The sequence below is a fragment of the Oncorhynchus tshawytscha genome, linkage group LG15, assembly GCF_018296145.1.
Source record: "Oncorhynchus tshawytscha isolate Ot180627B linkage group LG15, Otsh_v2.0, whole genome shotgun sequence".
Lineage (NCBI taxonomy): Eukaryota > Metazoa > Chordata > Actinopteri > Salmoniformes > Salmonidae > Oncorhynchus > Oncorhynchus tshawytscha.
In genome coordinates this window covers 37,698,489-37,717,293 of record NC_056443.1, presented here as the reverse complement: position 1 = coordinate 37,717,293, position 18,805 = coordinate 37,698,489, and the positions used below count along the sequence as shown (strand labels likewise).

The 18,805-nt window shown below is 41.9% G+C and overlaps 1 non-coding gene across 1 annotated transcript; it reads right to left on the bottom strand.

Annotated features, from left to right (window-relative positions):
- Positions 1-7,471: 7,471 nt before the first annotated feature.
- trnah-gug lies at positions 7,472-7,543 on the bottom strand. Its single transcript has one exon. It is a non-coding gene; the product is annotated as a tRNA-His (tRNA).
- Positions 7,544-18,805: the final 11,262 nt, after the last annotated feature.

Sequence of the window (18,805 nt, the reverse complement as noted above, 5' to 3'; positions counted from 1 at the left end):
AGGTGTGTGCCTTTATATATACAGGTGTGGGACCTTTATATAGACAGGTGTGTGCCTTTATATAGACAGGTGTGTGCCTTTATATATACAGGTGTGTGCCTTTATATATACAGGTGTGGGACCTTTATATAGACAGGTGTGTGCCTTTATATAGACAGGTGTGTGCCTTTATATATACAGGTGTGTGCCTTTATATAGACAGGTGTGTGCCTTTATATAGACAGGTGTGTGACCTTTATATAGACAGGTGTGTGACCTTTATATAGACAGGTGTGTGCCTTTATATATACAGGTGTGGGACCTTTATATAGACAGGTGTGTGCCTTTATATAGACAGGTGTGTGCCTTTATATATACAGGTGTGTGCCTTTATATATACAGGTGTGTGCCTTTATATAGACAGGTGTGTGCCTTTATATAGACAGGTGTGTGCCTTTATATAGACAGGTGTGTGCCTTTATATAGACAGGTGTGTGCCTTTATATAGACAGGTGTGTGCCTTTATATAGACAGGTGTGTGCCTTTATATAGACAGGTGCCTTTATATAGACAGGTGTGGGACCTTTATATAGACAGGTGTGTGCCTTTATATAGACAGGTGTGTGCCTTTATATAGACAGGTGTGGGACCTTTATATAGACAGGTGTGTGCCTTTATATAGACAGGTGTGGGACCTTTATATAGACAGGTGTGTGCCTTTATATAGACAGGTGTGTGCCTTTATATAGACAGGTGTGTGCCTTTATATAGACAGGTGTGGGACCTTTATATAGACAGGTGTGTGCCTTTATATAGACAGGTGTGTGCCTTTATATAGACAGGTGTGGGACCTTTATATAGACAGGTGTGTGCCTTTATATAGACAGGTGTGTGCCTTTATATAGACAGGTGTGTGCCTTTATATAGACAGGTGTGTGCCTTTATATAGACAGGTGTGTGCCTTTATATAGACAGGTGTGTGCCTTTATATAGACAGGTGTGTGCCTTTATATAGACAGGTGTGTGCCTTTATATAGACAGGTGTGTGACCTTTATATAGACAGGTGTGGGACCTTTATATAGACAGGTGTGTGCCTTTATATATACAGGTGTGGGACCTTTATATAGACAGGTGTGTACCTTTATATAGACAGGTGTGGGACCTTTATATAGACAGGTGTGTGCCTTTATATAGACAGGTGTGTGCCTTTATATAGACAGGTGTGTGCCTTTATATATACAGGTGTGTGCCTTTATATATACAGGTGTGGGACCTTTATATAGACAGGTGTGTGCCTTTATATAGACAGGTGTGTGCCTTTATATATACAGGTGTGTGCCTTTATATATACAGGTGTGGGACCTTTATATAGACAGGTGTGTGCCTTTATATAGACAGGTGTGTGCCTTTATATATACAGGTGTGTGCCTTTATATAGACAGGTGTGTGCCTTTATATAGACAGGTGTGTGACCTTTATATAGACAGGTGTGTGACCTTTATATAGACAGGTGTGTGCCTTTATATATACAGGTGTGGGACCTTTATATAGACAGGTGTGTGCCTTTATATAGACAGGTGTGTGCCTTTATATATACAGGTGTGTGCCTTTATATATACAGGTGTGGGACCTTTATATAGACAGGTGTGTGCCTTTATATAGACAGGTGTGTGCCTTTATATATACAGGTGTGTGCCTTTATATATACAGGTGTGGGACCTTTATATAGACAGGTGTGTGCCTTTATATAGACAGGTGTGTGCCTTTATATAGACAGGTGTGGGACCTTTATATAGACAGGTGTGTGCCTTTATATAGACAGGTGTGGGACCTTTATATAGACAGGTGTGTGCCTTTATATAGACAGGTGTGGGACCTTTATATAGACAGGTGTGTGCCTTTATATATACAGGTGTGGGACCTTTATATAGACAGGTGTGTGCATTTATATAGACAGGTGTGTGCCTTTATATAGAAAGGTGTGTGCCTTTATATATACAGGTGTGGGACCTTTATATAGACAGGTGTGTGCCTTTATATAGACAGGTGTGTGCCTTTATATAGACAGGTGTGTGCCTTTATATAGACAGGTGTGGGACCTTTATATAGACAGGTGTGTGCCTTTATATAGACAGGTGTGTGCCTTTATATAGACAGGTGTGTGCCTTTATATAGACAGGTGTGTGCCTTTATATAGACAGGTGTGTGCCTTTATATAGACAGGTGTGTACCTTTATATAGACAGGTGTGGGACCTTTATATAGACAGGTGTGTGCCTTTATATAGACAGGTGTGTGCCTTTATATAGACAGGTGTGTACCTTTATATAGACAGGTGTGTGCCTTTATATAGACAGGTGTGACCTTTATATAGACAGGTGTGTGCCTTTATATATACAGGTGTGGGACCTTTATATAGACAGGTGTGTGCCTTTATATAGACAGGTGTGGGACCTTTATATAGACAGGTGTGTGCCTTTATATATACAGGTGTGGGACCTTTATATAGACAGGTGTGTGCCTTTATATAGACAGGTGTGTACCTTTATATAGACAGGTGTGGGACCTTTATATAGACAGGTGTGTGCCTTTATATAGACAGGTGTGTGCCTTTATATAGACAGGTGTGTACCTTTATATAGACAGGTGTGTGCCTTTATATAGACAGGTGTGACCTTTATATAGACAGGTGTGTGCCTTTATATATACAGGTGTGGGACCTTTATATAGACAGGTGTGTGCCTTTATATATACAGGTGTGGGACCTTTATATAGACAGGTGTGGGACCTTTATATAGACAGGTGTGTGCCTTTATATAGACAGGTGTGTGCCTTTATATAGACAGGTGTGTACCTTTATATAGACAGGTGTGTACCTTTATATAGACAGGTGTGTGCCTTTATATAGACAGGTGTGTGCCTTTATATAGACAGGTGTGTACCTTTATATAGACAGGTGTGTACCTTTATATAGACAGGTGTGTGCCTTTATATAGACAGGTGTGTGCCTTTATATAGACAGGTGTGTGCCTTTATATAGACAGGTGTGTGCCTTTATATAGACAGGTGTGTGCCTTTATATAGACAGGTGTGTGCCTTTATATAGACAGGTGTGTGCCTTTATATATACAGGTGTGTGCCTTTATATAGACAGGTGTGTGCCTTTATATAGACAGGTGTGTGCCTTTATATAGACAGGTGTGTGCCTTTATATATACAGGTGTGTGCCTTTATATAGACAGGTGTGGGACCTTTATATAGACAGGTGTGGGACCTTTATATAGACAGGTGTGTGCCTTTATATAGACAGGTGTGTGCCTTTATATAGACAGGTGTGTGCCTTTATACATACAGGTGTGTGCCTTTATATAGACAGGTGTGGGACCTTTATATAGACAGGTGTGGGACCTTTATATAGACAGGTGTGTGCCTTTATATAGACAGGTGTGTGCCTTTATATAGACAGGTGTGGGACCTTTATATAGACAGGTGTGGGACCTTTATATAGACAGGTGTGTGCCTTTATATAGACAGGTGTGTGCCTTTATATAGACAGGTGTGTGCCTTTATATAGACAGGTGTGGGACCTTTATATAGACAGGTGTGTGCCTTTATATAGACAGGTGTGTGCCTTTATATAGACAGGTGTGTGCCTTTATATAGACAGGTGTGTGCCTTTATATAGACAGGTGTGTGCCTTTATATAGACAGGTGTGTGCCTTTATATAGACAGGTGTGTGCCTTTATATAGACAGGTGTGTGCCTTTATATAGACAGGTGTGTGCCTTTATATAGACAGGTGTGTGCCTTTATATAGACAGGTGTGTGCCTTTATATAGACAGGTGTGTGCCTTTATATAGACAGGTGTGTGCCTTTATATAGACAGGTGTGTGCCTTTATATAGACAGGTGTGTGCCTTTATATAGACAGGTGTGTGCCTTTATATATACAGGTGTGTGCCTTTATATATACAGGTGTGTGCCTTTATATAGACAGGTGTGTGCCTTTATATATACAGGTGTGTGCCTTTATATATACAGGTGTGTGCCTTTATATAGACAGGTGTGTGCCTTTATATATACAGGTGTGTGCCTTTATATAGACAGGTGTGTGCCTTTATATATACAGGTGTGTGCCTTTATATAGACAGGTGTGTGCCTTTATATAGACAGGTGTGTGCCTTTATATAGACAGGTGTGTGCCTTTATATAGACAGGTGTGTGCCTTTATATAGACAGGTGTGTGCCTTTATATAGACAGGTGTGTGACCTTTATATAGACAGGTGTGACCTTTATATAGACAGGTGTGTGCCTTTATATAGACAGGTGTGTGCCTTTATATATACAGGTGTGTGCCTTTATATAGACAGGTGTGTGCCTTTATATAGACAGGTGTGTGCCTTTATATAGACAGGTGTGTGCCTTTATATAGACAGGTGTGTGCCTTTATATAGACAGGTGTGTGCCTTTATATAGACAGGTGTGTGCCTTTATATAGACAGGTGTGTGTCTTTATATAGACAGGTGTGTGCCTTTATATAGACAGGTGTGTGCCTTTATATAGACAGGTGTGTGCCTTTATATAGACAGGTGTGTGCCTTTATATAGACAGGTGTGTGCCTTTATATAGACAGGTGTGTGCCTTTATATAGACAGGTGTGTGCCTTTATATAGACAGGTGTGACCTTTATATAGACAGGTGTGGGACCTTTATATAGACAGGTGTGTGCCTTTATATAGACAGGTGTGTGCCTTTATATAGACAGGTGTGTGCCTTTATATAGACAGGTGTGTTCCTTTATATAGACAGGTGTGTGCCTTTATATAGACAGGTGTGTGCCTTTATATAGACAGGTGTGGGACCTTTATATAGACAGGTGTGACCTTTATATAGACAGGTGTGTGCCTTTATATAGACAGGTGTGTGCCTTTATATAGACAGGTGTGTGCCTTTATATAGACAGGTGTGGGACCTTTATATAGACAGGTGTGTGCCTTTATATAGACAGGTGTGTGCCTTTATATAGACAGGTGTGACCTTTATATATACAGGTGTGTGCCTTTATATAGACAGGTGTGTGCCTTTATATAGACAGGTGTGTGCCTTTATATAGACAGGTGTGTGCCTTTATATATACAGGTGTGTGCCTTTATATAGACAGGTGTGTGCCTTTATATAGACAGGTGTGTGCCTTTATATATACAGGTGTGTGCCTTTATATAGACAGGTGTGTGCCTTTATATAGACAGGTGTGTGCCTTTATATAGACAGGTGTGACCTTTATATATACAGGTGTGTGCCTTTATATAGACAGGTGTGTGCCTTTATATAGACAGGTGTGTGCCTTTATATATACAGGTGTGTGCCTTTATATAGACAGGTGTGTGCCTTTATATATACAGGTGTGTGCCTTTATATAGACAGGTGTGTGCCTTTATATAGACAGGTGTGTGCCTTTATATAGACAGGTGTGTGCCTTTATATAGACAGGTGTGGGACCTTTATATAGACAGGTGTGTGCCTTTATATAGACAGGTGTGGGACCTTTATATAGACAGGTGCCTTTATATAGACAGGTGTGGGACCTTTATATAGACAGGTGTGTGCCTTTATATAGACAGGTGTGTGCCTTTATATATACAGGTGTGTGCCTTTATATAGACAGGTGTGTGCCTTTATATATACAGGTGTGTGCCTTTATATAGACAGGTGTGTGCCTTTATATAGACAGGTGTGTGCCTTTATATAGACAGGTGTGTGCCTTTATATAGACAGGTGTGGGACCTTTATATAGACAGGTGTGTGCCTTTATATAGACAGGTGTGGGACCTTTATATAGACAGGTGCCTTTATATAGACAGGTGTGTGCCTTTATATAGACAGGTGTGTGCCTTTATATAGACAGGTGTGGGACCTTTATATAGACAGGTGTGACCTTTATATAGACAGGTGTGTGCCTTTATATAGACAGGTGTGAGCCTTTATATAGACAGGTGTGTGCCTTTATATAGACAGGTATGTGCCTTTCCAGATCATGTCCAATCAATTGAATTTACCACAGGTGGAGCTCATGTAAATAAGGTATTTCTGTTTTTATTTTTAACCCTAAATTTGCAAAATTCTAAAATTCTGGATTTGATTTGATTTGTGCCACAAACAAGAAACATGGATTTTCTAATACTAACAGTTATATTACCTTACTACGATGTCTTGGTCTTCCTGGTCGTTTTAACTGGTCGTAGATGGCATTGTTTAAATAAATATTAAATTGCTGCTTGTTTAGCTACTTCGAATCTCCACTCTCCATGTCAATGTCACAGTATAGCTTCTTTCCCTCTCCTCGCCCCTACCTGGGCTCGAACCAGGGACCCTCTGCACACATCAACAACTGCCTCCCACAAAGCATCGTTACCTGTCGCTCCACAAAAGCCGAGGCTCTTGTAAAGCAAAGGAAACAACTACTGCAAGTCTCAGAGCGAGGGACGTCACCGATTGAAACGCTATTTGAAACGCTATTAGCGCACACCCCGCTAACTAGCTAGCCATATCACACTGGTTACACCAACACACCATCTTACCGGGGGTCTCCACTAACCATGCTCCATGATCAACACAACACACCATCTCACTATGGGTCGCCATTTGCCATGCTACTCCAACACAACACACGAGACAACAGAGGGTGTTTTGCTGTAGCTGGTCACTGCTCACCAAACTGACTCAGGTCATGTACAGCTGAGGTGCATGTATTGTACCACACTGATTTGTCACATGTTTACATACTCATCTCATATGTATATACTGCACTCGATATCATCTACTGTATCTTGCCTATGCTGCTCTGTACCATCACTCATTCATATATCCTTATGTACATATTCTTTATCCCCTTCACTGTGTATGACAGTAGTTTTGGAATTGTTAGCTAGATTACTTGTTGGTTATTACTGCCTTGTCGGAACTAGAAGCACAAGCATTTCGCTACACTCGCATTAACATCTGCTAACCATGTGTATGTGACAAATAACATCTGCTAACCATGTGTATGTGACAAATAACATCTGCTAACCATGTGTATGTGACAAAGAACATCTGCTAACCATGTGTATGTGACCATTAACATCTGCTAACCATGTGTATGTGACCATTAACATCTGCTAACCATGTGTATGTGACCATTAACATCTGCTAACCATGTGTATGTGACCATTAACATCTGCTAACCATGTGTATGTGACCATTAACATCTGCTAACCATGTGTATGTGACAAATAACATGTGATTTGATTTGTTGTAGACTTAGATCACATTCTACAGCTGAGGTCTATAAATGTGGCACACTGTTTTGGGATGATTTTGATGTTAGTGTGTGCTGCTTGCCAAGATGTGACATTTACAATCATTTCTGAAATATCATTAGCTACTCTATTCATTCTACTCTACTCTATTCATTCAAAACGACCCATATGCCGTGACATTGTGTATGGCAATGCCGTGACCCGGATTCGAACCGGGGTTGCTGCGGCCACAACGCAGACTACTAACCACTATAGGATCACGGCGAGCTACCAGGGCTCACAGGAGCAAAGGGAGAGCAGGGGATTTTCATTCATGGTGACGTGTGTTATGGGTGTAAGATGGCACAGTGATGCCATCTGTTGGTAAATGTTCATTACTGCAACTCTTGTGTTTTACCGGGGTGCTTGAGATACCTCTCGTCATTTAACATTCAAACAACTAGTAGCAATATGCAAAAGAAGTATCCGATGACAGCAGGAACAGTGTTGCCAACTTAGCGACTTTGTTGCTATATTTAGCGAGTATTCAGACCCCACTAGCAACACATTTTCAAAGAAGCGATTAGCGACAAATCTAGCGACTTTTTCTGGTGTTATTGGAGACTTTTGGAGACTGAAGTGAAAGGGCCCCACCCCCATCCCAAAGCACTCACAGGCGGCCCAGTCCTCGCGCAGCAGTCCCTCCCAGCTGCAGTCAGAGCAGGAGATGTTCACCCCTCCACGTCCAGACTGCAAATGAATCGCGCATGCGGGAAGCCGCAGCTGGCTGATCCCATCCTGGCTTACATAAAAATAAAAATAAACTATTAACCTGAATTGGGTCCAGACTAGCCTTTTCGCATCTCTTGTCAAGTTAGTTAACTAGCTAGCTATGCTAACAGTCATGCAAAACCATTTGTGCCATAAACAAGAAACACAAAACTATAAATTACACACAACACACATCTATAGATTACACACACACACACACCTATAGATTACACACACACCTATAGATTACACACACACCTATAGATTACACACATACACCAATAGATTACACACACACACCTATAGATTACACACACACACCTATAGATTACACACACACACCTATAGATTACACACAGACAACTATAGATTACACACACACCCCTATAGATTACACACAGACAACTATAGATTACACACACACACACACCTATAGATTACACACAAACCTATAAATTACACACACACACACACACACACACACACACACACACACACACACACACACACACACACACACACACACACACCCTATAGATTACACACATACCTATAGATTACACACACACACACACACACACACACACACACACACACACACACACACACACACCTATAGATTACACACATACCTATAGATTACACACACACACACATACACACACACACACACACACTATAGATTACACACACACACCTATAGGTTACACACACACACCTATAGGTTACACACACACACCTATAGGTTACACACACACACCTATAGGTTACACACACACACCTATAGGTTACACACACACACCTATAGATTACACACACACACCTATAGATTACACACACACACACTATAGATTACACACACACACCTATAGGTTACACACACACACCTATAGGTTACACACACACACCTATAGGTTACACACACACACCTATAGATTACACACACACACCTATAGATTACACACACACCCCTATAGATTACACACACACACCTATAGGTTACACACACACACCTATAGGTTACACACACACACCTATAGATTACACACACACCCCTATAGGTTACACACACACACCTATAGGTTACACACACACACCTATAGATTACACACACACCCCTATAGGTTACACACACACACCTATAGGTTACACACACACACCTATAGATTACACACACACACCTATAGATTACACACACACCCCTATAGATTACACACACACACCTATAGGTTACACACACACACCTATAGGTTACACACACACCCCTATAGGTTACACACACACCCCTATAGATTACACACACACACCTATAGATTACACACACACACCTATAGGTTACACACACACACCTATAGGTTACACACACACACCTATAGATTACACACACACACCTATAGATTACACACACACCCCTATAGATTACACACACACACCTATAGGTTACACACACACACCTATAGGTTACACACACACACCTATAGATTACACACACACACCTATAGATTACACACACACCCCTATAGATTACACACACACACCTATAGGTTACACACACACACCTATAGGTTACACACACACCTATAGATTACACACACACACCTATAGATTACACACACACACCTATAGATTACACACACACACCTATAGATTACACACACACACACTATAGATTACACACACACACCTATAGGTTACACACACACACCTATAGGTTACACACACACACCTATAGATTACACACACACCTATAGATTACACACACACCTATAGATTACACACACACCTATAGATTACACACACACACACTATAGATTACACACACACACCTATAGGTTACACACACACACTATAGGTTACACACACACACCTATAGATTACACACACACCTATAGATTACACACACACCTATAGATTACACACACACCTATAGATTACACACACACACACACTATAGATTACACACACACACCTATAGGTTACACACACACACCTATAGGTTACACACACACACCTATAGATTACACACACACCTATAGATTACACACACACCTATAGATTACACACACACAACTATAGATTACACACACACACACCTATAGATTACACACACACACCTATAGATTACACACACACACACCTATAGGTTACACACACACACCTATAGGTTACACACACACACCTATAGGTTACACACACACACCTATAGATTACACACACACCTATAGATTACACACACACCTATAGATTACACACACACCTATAGATTACACACACACCTATAGATTACACACACACACCTATAGATTACACACACACACACCTATAGATTACACACACACCTATAGATTACACACACACCTATAGATTACACACACACAACTATAGATTACACACACACACACCTATAGATTACACACACACACCTATAGATTACACACACACACACCTATAGATTACACACACACACCTATAGATTACACACACACACACACTATAGATTACACACACACACCTATAGGTTACACACACACACCTATAGGTTACACACACACACCTATAGATTACACACACACACCTATAGATTACACACACACACCCCTATAGATTACACACACACACCTATAGGTTACACACACACACCTATAGGTTACACACACCTATAGATTACACACACACACCTATAGATTACACACACACACCTATAGATTACACACACACACCTATAGATTACACACACACACACTATAGATTACACACACACACCTATAGGTTACACACACACACCTATAGGTTACACACACACACCTATAGATTACACACACACCTATAGATTACACACACACCTATAGATTACACACACACCTATAGATTACACACACACACACTATAGATTACACACACACACCTATAGGTTACACACACACACCTATAGGTTACACACACACACCTATAGATTACACACACACCTATAGATTACACACACACCTATAGATTACACACACACCTATAGATTACACACACACACACACTATAGATTACACACACACACCTATAGGTTACACACACACACCTATAGGTTACACACACACACCTATAGATTACACACACACCTATAGATTACACACACACCTATAGATTACACACACACAACTATAGATTACACACACACACACCTATAGATTACACACACACACCTATAGATTACACACACACACACCTATAGGTTACACACACACACCTATAGGTTACACACACACACCTATAGATTACACACACACCTATAGATTACACACACACCTATAGATTACACACACACCTATAGATTACACACACACCTATAGATTACACACACACACCTATAGATTACACACACACACACCTATAGATTACACACACACCTATAGATTACACACACACCTATAGATTACACACACACAACTATAGATTACACACACACACACCTATAGATTACACACACACACCTATAGATTACACACACACACACCTATAGATTACACACACACACCTATAGATTACACACACACACACACTATAGATTACACACACACACCTATAGGTTACACACACACACCTATAGGTTACACACACACACCTATAGATTACACACACACCTATAGATTACACACACACCTATAGATTACACACACACCTATAGATTACACACACACCTATAGATTACACACACACCTATAGATTACACACACACCTATAGGTTACACACACACACCTATAGATTACACACACACACCTATAGATTACACACACACCTATAGATTACACACACACCTATAGATTACACACACACCTATAGATTACACACACACCTATAGATTACACACACACCTATAGATTACACACACACACCTATAGATTACACACACACCTATAGATTACACACACACACCTATAGATTACACACACACACCTATAGATTACACACACACCTATAGATTACACACACACCTATAGATTACACACACACCTATAGATTACACACACACCTATAGATTACACACACACCTATAGATTACACACACACACCTATAGATTACACACACACACCTATAGATTACACACACACACTGGTGCAGACACACAACAGAAAACAAACACCCACGAAACACAGGTGGGAAAAGATTCTCAATCAGAGACAACTAACGACACCTGCCTCTGATTGAGAACCATACCAGGCCAAACACAAACACAACATAGAAAACGGAACAAACCCACCCAACTCACGCCCTGACCATACTAAAACAAAGACATAACAAAAGACAACCCACCCAACTCACGCCCTGACCATACTAAAACAAAGACATAACAAAAGTACTAAGGTCAGAACGTGACAACACACACCTGTAGATTACACAAACACACCTATAGATTACAAACACACACACCTACAGATTACACACACACACCTATAGATTACAAACACACACACCTACAGATTACACACACACACCTATAGGTTACACACACACACCTATAGATTACACACACACACCTATAGATTACAAACACACACACCTACAGATTACACACACACACCTACAGATTACACACATACACCTACAGATTACACACACCTATAGATTACACACACACCCCTATAGATTACACACACACCTATAGATTACACACACCCCTATAGATTACACACACCCCTATAGATTACACACACACCTATAGATTACACACCCCTATAGATTACACACACACCCCTATAGATTACACACCCCTATAGATTACACACACACCCCTATAGATTACACACACCCCTATAGATTACACACACACCCCTATAGATTACACACACCCCTATAGATTACACACCCCTATAGATTACACACCCCTATAGATTACACACACCCCTATAGATTACACACCCCTATAGATTACACACACCCCTATAGATTACACACCCCTATAGATTACACACCCCTATAGATTACACACACCCCTATAGATTACACACACACCCCTATAGATTACACACACCCCTATAGATTACACACACCCCTATAGAGTGTGTAATCAGTGTGTGTGTTGCGGGGTTGAAGCTACGACTCCAAGGCTCTTGAGTGTAATGTTTACTGTTCACTTTTTATTTTAATTATTTCATTTTTGTTTATTATCTATTTCACTTGCTTTGGCAACGTTAACATATGTTTCCCATGACAATAAAGTCCTTGAAATCAGAGAGAGAGAGATGAAGAAAGACAGAAAGAAGGAGAGGAAGAGGGGGAGAGAGAGAGAGGAGAGAAAGAGGGGGAGAGAGAGAGAGAGAGAGAGAGAGAGAGAGGAGAGAAAGAGGGGGAGAGAGAGAGAGAGAGAGAGAGAGAGAGAGAGAGAGAGAGCGAGAGAGAGAGGAGAGAAAGAGGGGGAGAGAGAGAGAGAGAGAGAGAGAGAGAGGACAGAAAGAGGGGGAGAGAGAGAGAGAGAGAGAGAAGGGGGTGGAGCAAGAAAGAGATAGGGGGGTCAGAGAGAGGAGAGAGAGGGGGACAGAGGGAGAGATCCTGGAAGATGTGTCTTCAGCTGGTGCACATCCTTGAGAAGGGGGGTCTGACCCCTTAAATAATCCCCTAGAAACACATTAAATAGACCTTCTACCGTCCGCTTCTGTGCAGCTACAGACAACAAACTAACTGCACTCAGTTCTATCTATACAGACAACAAACTAACTACACTCAGTTCTATCTATACAGACAACAAACTAACTACACTCAGTTCTATCTATACAGACAACAAACTAACTGCACTCAGTTCTATCTATACAGACAACAAACTAACTACACACAGTTCTATCTATACAGACAACAAACTAACTACACACAGTTCTATCTATACAGACAACAAACTAACTACACACAGTTCTATCTATACAGACAACAAACTAACTACACACAGTTCTATCTATACAGACAACAAACTAACTACACTCAGTTCTATCTATACAGACAACAACTAACTACACACAGTTCTATCTATACAGACAACAAACTAACTACACACCGTTCTATCTATACAGACAACAAACTAACTACACACAGTTCTATCTATACAGACAACAAACTAACTACACACAGTTCTATCTATACAGACAACAAACTAACTACACTCAGTTCTATCTATACAGACAACAACTAACTACACTCAGTTCTATCTATACAGACAACAAACTAACTACACTCAGTTCTATCTATACAGACAACAAACTAACTACACTCAGTTCTATCTATACAGACAACAAACTAACTACACACAGTTCTATCTATACAGACAACAAACTAACTACACTCAGTTCTATCTATACAGACAACAAACTAACTACACTCAGTTCTATCTATACAGACACACAGGGGGAGTCACAAATGGCACCCTAATCCCCACATAGTGCACTACTTTAGACCAGGACCCTATAGAACTCTATTCCCTATATAGTGCACTACTTTAGACCAGGACCCTATAGGACCCTCTATTCCCTATATACTGCACTACTTTAGACCAGAGCCCTATAGAACCCTATTCCCTATATAGTGCACTACTTTAGACCAGAGCCCTATTCCCTATATATTGCACTTCTTTAGACCAGAGCCCTATTCCCTATATAGTGCACTACTTTGGACCAGAGCCATATAGAACCCTATTCCCTATATAGTGCACTACTTTAGACCAGAGCCCTATTCCCTATATAGTGCACTACTTTAGACCAGAGCCCTAATCCCTATATAGTGCACTACTTTAGACCAGGGCCCTATAGAACCCTATTCCCTATATAGTGCACTACTTTAGACCAGAGCCCTATAGAACCCTATTCTAGTAGGTCTCTGCTCAGAATCAGTGCACTATGTAGGGAATAGGGTGATTTGATATAAGGCATAAGATGCTGTTTGGGATGCAGCCATAGTATTCTAGAACGATCTATGTTAAATCTGTAATGTATAGCAGTCAGACACAGCAGTTTGTGCAACCTTTCATAGATATAAATGTACCAGATAGTATAGAGATACTGTACATGGTAGCTTTGCCATTATGTGAATGGGGGAGAATCATGTCACTTCTAGTAGTTGTATTTCTATGTGTGGTCTGGTCCGAGGGGCGGGGTCTGTGGTGTCGAGCCCCTGAGACTTCTGTCCATCAATCAACCGGTCAGTAATACGGAGCAGAGCACCACTAAGGTAAGACACAGGTACCTATCCACACACACACACACACACACACACACACACACACACACACACACCTATGGACCCACACAGCACAAACTAACACACGCAGCTAGCACACACATACACACACGCTGACAAACACGCTGACACACACACATACACACACGCTGACACACACGCTGACACACACACATACACACACGCTGACACACACGCTGACACACACGCTGACACACACACATACACACACGCTTGTGTCAACAGTAAGGCATACTGTGAGGGTATTGTCGTGTGTCTGTGTGTCTGTGTGTGTGTGTGTGTGTGTGTGTGTGTGTGTGTGTGTGTGTGTGTGTGTGTGTGTGTGTGTCTGTGTGTGTGTGTGTGTCTGTGTGTGTGTGTGTGTTTGTGTGTGTGTGTGTGTGTGTGTGTGTGTGTGTGTGTGTGTGTGTGTGTGTGTGTGCGTGCAGATGTGTGTGTGTGTGTGTGTATTCTCTGTGTGTGTGTTCTCTCCGTGTGTGTTCTCTCTGTGTGTGTTCTCTCTCTGTGTGTGTTCTCTGTGTGTGTGTGTTCTCTCTGTGTGTGTTCTCTCTGTGTGTTCTCTCTGTGTGTGTTCTCTCTGTGTGTGTGTTCTCTGTGTGTGTGTTCTCTGTGTGTGTGTTCTCTGTGTGTGTGTTCTCTGTGTGTGTTCTCTGTGTGTGTTCTCTCTGTGTGTGTGTTCTCTGTGTGTGTGTTCTCTCTGTGTGTGTTCTCTCTCTGTGTGTGTGTGTGTGTGTGTGTTCTCTGTGTGTGTGTGTGTGTGTGTTCTCTCTGTGTGTGTGTGTGTTCTCTCTCTGTGTGTGTGTGTTTGTTCTCTCTGTGTGTGTGTGTGTGTTCTCTGTGTGTGTGTGTGGGTGTTCTCTCTGTGTGTGTGTGTTCTCTCTGTGTGTGTTCTCTGTGTGTATTCTCTCTGTGTGTGTTCTCTGTGTGTGTGTTCTCTGTGTGTGTGTGTGTGTATTCTCTCCGTGTGTGTTCTCTGTGTGTGTGTGTGTATTCTCTCTGTGTGTGTTCTCTGTGTGTGTGTTCTCTGTGTGTGTGTGTGTTCTCTGTGTGTGTGTGTATTCTCTCTGTGTGTGTTCTCTCTCTGTGTGTGTTCTCTGTGTGTGTGTTCTCTCTGTGTGTGTTCTCTCTCCGTGTGTGTTCTCTGTGTGTGTGTGTTCTCTGTGTGTGTGTTCTCTGTGTGTGTGTGTGTTCTCTCTCTGTGTGTGTTCTCTCTGTGTGTGTTCTCTCTGAGTGTGTTCTCTCTGTGTGTGTTCTCTCTCTGTGTGTGTTCTCTCTGTGTGTGTGTCTCTCTCTGTGTGTGTATTCTCTGTGTGTGTGTGTTCTCTCTGTGTGTGTTCTCTCTCTGTGTGTGTGTTCTCTGTGTGTGTTCTCTGTGTGTGTTCTCTGTGTGTGTGTTCTCTCTCTGTGTGTGTTCTCTGTGTGTGTGTTCTCTGTGTGTGTGTGTGTGTTCTCTCTCTGTGTGTGTTCTCTCTGTGTGTGTGTTCTCTCTCTGTGTGTGTTCTCTGTGTGTGTGTTCTCTGTGTGTGTGTGTGTGTGTCTCTCTGTGTGTGTGTCTCTCTGTGTGTGTTCTCTCTCTGTGTGTGTGTCTCTCTGTGTGTGTTCTCTCTGTGTGTGTCTCTCTGTGTGTGTGTTCTCTCTCTGTGTGTGTTCTCTGTGTGTGTGTTCTCTGTGTGTGTGTGTGTGTGTCTCTCTCTGTGTGTGTTCTCTCTGTGTGTGTGTTCTCTCTCTGTGTGTGTTCTCTGTGTGTGTGTTCTCTGTGTGTGTGTGTGTGTCTCTCTCTGTGTGTGTGTTCTCTCTGTGTGTGTTCTCTGTGTGTGTTCTCTCTCTGTGTGTGTCTCTCTGAGTGTGTTCTCTCTGTGTGTGTTCTCTCTCTGTGTGTGTTCTCTCTGTGTGTATTCTCTCTGTGTGTGTTCTCTCTGTGTGTGTTCTCTCTGTGTGTGTGTCTCTCTGTGTGTGTTCTCTGTGTGTGTGTTCTCTCTGTGTGTTCTCTCTCTGTGTGTGTTGTGTCTCTGTGTGTGTTCTCTCTGTGTGTGTTCTCTCTGTGTGTGTTCTCTCTCTCTGTGTGTGTTCTCTCTGTGTGTATTCTCTCTGTGTGTGTTCTCTCTCTGTGTGTGTTCTCTCTCTGTGTGTGTTCTCTCTGTGTGTGTTCTCTGTGTGTGTGTTCTCTCTGTGTGTTCTCTCTGTGTGTGTGTTCTCTCTGTGTGTGTTCTCTCTGTGTGTGTTCTCTCTGTGTGTGTTCTCTCTCTGTGTGTGTTCTCTCTGAGTGTGTTCTCTCTGTGTGTGTTCTCTCTGTGTGTGTTCTCTCTGTGTGTATTCTCTCTGTGTGTGTTCTCTCTGTGTGTGTTCTCTCTCTGTGTGTGTTCTCTCTGTGTGTGTTCTCTCTGTGTGTTCTCTCTCTGTGTGTGTTCTCTCTGTGTGTGTTCTCTCTGTGTGTGTTCTCTCTCTGTGTGTGTTCTCTCTGTGTGTGTTCTCTCTGTGTGTGTTCTCTCTGTGTGTGTTCTCTCTCTGTGTGTGTTCTCTCTGAGTGTGTTCTCTCTGTGTGTGTTCTCTCTCTGTGTGTGTTCTCTCTGTGTGTATTCTCTCTGTGTGTGTTCTCTCTCTGTGTGTGTTCTCTCTCTGTGTGTGTTCTCTCTGTGTGTGTTCTCTGTGTGTGTGTTCTCTGTGTGTTCTCTCTGTGTGTGTTCTCTCTGTGGGTGTTCTCTCTGTGTGTGTTCTCTCTGTGTGTGTTCTCTCTGTGTGTGTTCTCTCTGTGTGTATTCTCTCTGTGTGTGTTCTCTCTCTGTGTGTGTTCTCTCTCTGTGTGTGTTCTCTCTGTGTGTGTTCTCTGTGTGTGTGTTCTCTCTGTGTGTTCTCTCTCTGTGTGTGTTCTCTCTGTGTGTGTTCTCTCTGTGTGTGTTCTCTCTGTGTGTGTTCTCTCTCTGTGTGTGTTCTCTCTGAGTGTGTTCTCTCTGTGTGTGTTCTCTCTCTGTGTGTGTTCTCTCTGTGTGTATTCTCTCTGTGTGTGTTCTCTCTCTGTGTGTGTCTCTCTCTGTGTGTGTTCTCTCTGTGTGTGTTCTCTCTGTGTGTTCTCTCTCTGTGTGTGTTCTCTCTGTGTGTGTTCTCTCTCTGTGTGTGTTCTCTCTCTGTGTGTGTTCTCTCTGTGTGTGTTCTCTCTGTGTGTGTTCTCTGTGTGTGTGTTCTCTCTGTGTGTTCTCTCTCTGTGTGTGTTCTCTGTGTGTGTTCTCTCTCTCTGTGTGTGTGTTCTCTCTGTGTGTGTTCTCTCTGTGTGTGTTCTCTCTCTGTGTGTGTTCTCTCTCTGTGTGTGTTCTCTCTCTGTGTGTGTGTGTGTTCTCTCTCTGTGTGTGTTCTCTCTGTGTGTGTTCTCTCTGTGTGTGTTCTCTCTCTGTGTGTGTTCTCTCTCTGTGTGTGTTCTCTCTCTGTGTGTGTTCTCTCTCTGAGTGTGTTCTCTCTGTGTGATCTTATTCAGAGAGGTTGGGTTAAATGCATCCTCTTCTCTCCCCCTTCACCTCTGATTCAGAGAGGTTGGGTTAAATGATCTGATTCA